This window comes from Sitodiplosis mosellana, unplaced genomic scaffold (assembly GCF_009176505.1).
Source record: "Sitodiplosis mosellana isolate CC-2019 unplaced genomic scaffold, AAFC_SMos_1.0 Smas_scaffold_11, whole genome shotgun sequence".
Lineage (NCBI taxonomy): Eukaryota > Metazoa > Arthropoda > Insecta > Diptera > Cecidomyiidae > Sitodiplosis > Sitodiplosis mosellana.
This window is the reverse complement of record NW_022595253.1, coordinates 662,371-667,426: the sequence shown is the minus strand read 5'-3', so window position 1 is coordinate 667,426 and position 5,056 is coordinate 662,371. Positions and strand designations below refer to the sequence as shown.

The following is a 5,056-nucleotide window of genomic DNA, read 5'->3' as shown; positions in this document are numbered from 1 at the left end:
TGTTGTTTTCGAGCCGTCGCTTACTCGTTCGTTGTTTTTTTTTTCTTCTCTCGACTCTCAACGTACTATATTCATTTCGTTGCAAGAGAGCAGCAGTAAAGGGAGCCGTAGAAAAGACATTGTGCTTTCGTCGTCGTAGCACATTCGCACTCATTCTCCGTGTTTACTATTTGACATGCACATCCAAAAACTAAACAAAATAGAGAATACGCGCATTGCATGCATTTTCGAGTATCGTTACCACATGCCGAACCGCGCCAACCGTCATGTTTACGCCGTCATACCGAATTTATCGGGCGAACAACAACAGAAAAAAAAACTAATGCAAAGAAGAAGAAGAAGAAGAAGTATGAAGCAAACTGCGTCAAATTACTACTTTAGTCAAATATTATTTGATGTCAGAGCATGAGGAGAAAATAGACGAGGCAAAGGGGCGCGTCGCACACGTATCAAGTACGTGTGCAATGTGCATCGTGTCGCACATGTATAAACATAATATAATAAAACACTCGACTTTTACTCGATCCCCCAATCTATATATACAGGCACAAGGCACACACACACACATATAGTGCATATATTTGTGTCGCTGTACTTCGATATTCCCGTATCACATCAAGCAAACATAGAAAAGGGCAAAAAAGCGCACCAACAACAACAATAATAACAGCAGCAAGCAGAACAACAGCAACGAGCCAACGAACGTTCCAAAACCGAACAATAAACGAATAAAGCTACAGTTTTTCTCACTCTTTAGAGCCCTGCATCTCGTTTTGTCGCCGCATGGAATCCATGCGAATAGCATAATTGTATTGCATGTATATTAGACACTCGGTGAGTGAAGTTTTTACCGACTACGACGGAGTCAACGACGATGACGACGACGACGACGACGACGACAACGACGAAAGCGATGAGAGTGAAAAACGCACATGAACAAATGAAAGCAAATAGAGTGGCGTGTCGTATGCTGCATTCGAAGAGATTATACACACAATTTACACAGGCAACGATTAGTCTTTATTATGATGTTGCCTTCTCTTTCCGACGCAGCCATAGTGGTCTGGTCGGTCGTTTGTTTCAACGTACGTTCGTTCGTTGCTTCGGTTGCATGTTGTTTTTGCTCGTGAATGCTTAATGTTGATGGCTGATGTGGTATCTCTTTAAGCGATAGAATGCTTGCATTACAGAGACTTTTACCGCACGGTATAATTTATACCTGCCAGTGCGTTGTAAACTAAAGCCAATGCCAGAGAATATCAGAGCAGAGAAGTTTTTTTTTTGCTCCGTGTGTTTTTTTAGTTCGCTCTTTTCCCTTACTCACTCTCTCTCTCTCTCTCTCTCTCGCTCGCTTGCTCGCTTCGATAAAGTCCATGCATCATACATATAATTCCGAGCCAAAATGCAATTTGCCCTTCAACGAGCAGGCGATGGAGTTGTTCATCGTGTTCCGAAATTTATTTTCGATGCTTTTTTTTGCTTTATTCGCTTAAGCGCTCTCGCTGTGCTCTGGTTGCTGTTGTTGTTGTTTTTTTTTCTGTTGCTGTTCATCTGCTTTGTTTTTGAATCGCTGAGTGACGGTTTATTTAGGGAGTTGTTTTTTTTTCTCATTCTTCATTCATTTTGGGCTTTGCTGTTTTTGTATGTGCATTTTTGCCATCATCATCATCCCAGTGTGCCATTCCATATTTGCACACACATTTTTTTTTTATTCACATCTCAAATATTTGCATCTCTGTCTTTTTCCCACATTTTCCCGCAACTTTTCTCTCGACTCCGTTGCTGCTGCTGCTGATGTTGTTGTAGCGCGTTTGAGTGTTTTTTCACGCGCTTTTTTCTCTTTAGCTTTTTTGTTGTTGTCATCTTTTTTTTCTCTGCTCTTCGGTGCCGTTTTTTTCCTCACTCACTCTCTATCTCGTCCTTTATGAATATGTATATCTGAATAAGCATGCAAATATAGCAACGAACAAGCGCAAAATAAAAAATTTACCAAAGAAATTACACGTATAAAAATATATACGCTGAGCTATAGCCAAGCATGCTCGTTCCATTTCTACATTTTTATTTAAGGAGCGCGCGCGAGAGAGACGCGCAGAAAAAAAAAGCATACATACACCATTCTCTACATCCAAACGAGAATGCAATAACAACAATACCTTGGCGCAAAAAAAAACCCCGTACACATACTGAACTCAGATGTAAGTACATTTGAACAACTCAACGAGAAGCAAACACCAGAGAGACACCATAAAGAGACGAAAACGACGAGCTAAAAAAATACACCCGAATAAATGGTTTTGTAAGAGAGAGAAGTAAAAGCAAGCAACAATAACAAGAACAACAATAAAAAAAAGAAGAAAAACGAACACCGTATACATCGCTCGCACTTAGAATTTTTCGTTGTTGTTGTTGTTGAATTCATATCGCAGCACATTCCATCCCGTTTACACGTTCACGGGTGTCTCGAACGCATCGTTCAGTAAATTTTTGTGTGTTTGCTGTGTGTACTCTGATGCTGTGCGTCTCATTCGCGCGTCCACATTTTCTCCATTCACGCCGTCTCGTTCGCACATCTCTCTCGGATTGTATTACATCGGTTGTCGGTTTGTTCGCGTGACTCTATAATGCTTCATTCACAACCACCGCACCATCACATTGCGTTTCTCAGTTTTGCTTCCCTTTTCGGGCCCCCTTGACGCGTCTTTTCACTCCTCGCTTCACTGTATGTATTTATCGCAAAGCAAAGTCGGTTTTTTCATTCCTTCTTCGTGTGTTGTTAGCATTTCTCTTTTGTGTATCACAAACACACACACACACACACAGCGAGAAAGAGAATTTTGCTTCGCTCGGTTTCGGTACCGAAAAATCTATAGCCGTAGCTGTGGCTGTTCTGGCTATACACATGCACACATTTACACTCCATCCATAAATGTGTCCGTATCCAATGCATAAATAAATGCGATGTCGTTTTCATTTCATCGACACAAAGCGCTCTCTGTCTCTCTCCCTCGTTCCTTATGTACTTCGTGGTGGTGGTCGTTGCCGTTGCCGTCGTCATCGTTATTGTTTCGCTTCTCTTATTCGCACACACACACACACACACACAGAGAGAGAGAGACAAACGTAAACACATTCACTCACCCATTTATGTGTATACATTGCCGCTCTGTCACTTTGCCGCTATGTATACAATTTTCCATCAGTGGTTCGCCTGGTTTCGTATTTTATTGTCGGATTGAGGCTTCGCTTGCATTTCAAAAACCGAAACGAACAGTTTTTTTTTCCGTTCTGCTGCTACCACCAGACAGTTTTCAGTCAGCTTTTGTCGAGTGTGCACCGTGTACTCGATACTGTCGTATTTTATCTATCGTTCGTTCCGTTCGGTGTGTATTGTTCCGAGCGTATGGTTTACGATACACTTCAGAGTACAGAGACCAGAGAAAGAGAGCATCATCACATCGTTTGACGCATCGGCGCCGTTCAATTGGATTTTGTGTTCGTCGTTTCGTTAGATTTTCATGATAAATTATTTTAAATGTGAAGTTCGCTGCTCAAGAGAAATAACGAAGAAAATAAATAGCAGCAACAACGACGCTGTGAAAAGTTTTTGTTTTTGGCAACTTGCACTATTTTTCGTGATAAATCATTTTGAGCGTGGTCAGAACGAGCAATCGATAGCTATCGAGCATTGCTATTAAGGCGATCTCGATTTCATGTGAAAAAAGAACGAGAATCATATCGGTTTTCTCTTTGTTCGATGACGACCACTACGACAACGAACAACAACATATTTATCTGTGCTGAGCCAATACACAAGTGCTAATTGGCAAACAATTTCTCGTGAGTGGAAGTAGCAAAACGGCTTCGAATGTGGGATAGCATTCTAACTGAAATACAACACAGTTCGAACGGAGTAAATTACCAAACAACTGAATATATTTGTGTTTATGCATCGAAAAAAAAAAACAAACGCCAATAGCAAATCTGATCAAATTGCAAACGAAAAGTGCAGACAAGAAAGAAAAAACCATTGCAATAAAACAAAATATTTGGAAGGCATCAAAACAGTTACACGGGGAATACGTGGAATAAAAGTGCAAACGTGGTGAAAATGTGCATGAAAAACAAATCAAAATTCTAGGTAAATTTAATTGAACAACAGCATAAAACCCAAACCAAAACCAACAAACAAAAAATCCATTCGTATTGTGTTCGTCGCATTTTGTGTGCATTCATGAAAAATCAAAAGAACGACATAACAAAAACGGTGGTCATTTTTCCCTCCGTTGTTGTTGTCATCGTTGTTCTTGTTGTTGAAGTGGTTTTTAGTTCTCAAATTGCCTCTTTTTTTTCGCCGCATTTGTTATTGTATCCATTTTGATTGGATAATCGGCTTTAACAAATTGGTTCGCTTTAATTGTATTTTCTTGAAAGATATCCGTCGAGAGGCAAGAGAAAACCAACGCGAAGAAAGAAAAATGCGACCGCTTTGTGTTTATAAATCGAACATTGAGTCGATTCGAATTTCAAGTCATAAATTCTTTTTGAGAAAGAGACGGAAACACACAAGCCGTTACAATGTTACAATGAAACGATAGTGAGCGTTCGAAAAGAAAGGAAGAAAAAAAACGAAGCGAAATCAAATGGAATCACACAGAGCATTTATCTACATGTAGCTTCACACCCTAGCCCGATGCGGTGTGTGAAATGGATGAAAAATCTAAATAGAAAAAGAAGAATACAATATAAACGATGTGATTTGATGTCAAGAATAAAAGGCCAGAGAGTTTTTCATGCGGACGAAAGACACACAAGCTGAAAGAAAAGAGAAAACTCACTGATTCGCTTAATATTTTTCGATTAAATTGAATTGAGCAGCTCCTTGCTTGATACCGATTCCGGTATTTCAAATTCAACATATATTTATATAGATTGAGGCGCGCAAACACACAATGTGAACGAACGGCCGTGCTGATCCGAGTCGAGCCGGGAGAGTGAGAAACTGCCATAGAGAGAGAGAGAGAGAGAGAGAGAGAGAGAGAGAGAGAGAGAGAGA

General features: G+C 40.2%; 1 protein-coding gene across 1 annotated transcript in view; it reads left to right on the top strand.

Moving 5' to 3' along the window:
* The first annotated feature begins 3,176 nt into the window (after window positions 1–3,176).
* LOC129567387 (protein groucho-like) overlaps window positions 3,177–5,056 on the top strand; it is a 12,389-nt gene continuing 10,509 nt past the window's right edge. The window contains exon 1 of the mRNA XM_055444219.1: window positions 3,177–4,141. The gene's annotated coding sequence lies outside the window, so the exon portion shown is untranslated. The remainder of the gene's footprint in view (window positions 4,142–5,056) is intronic.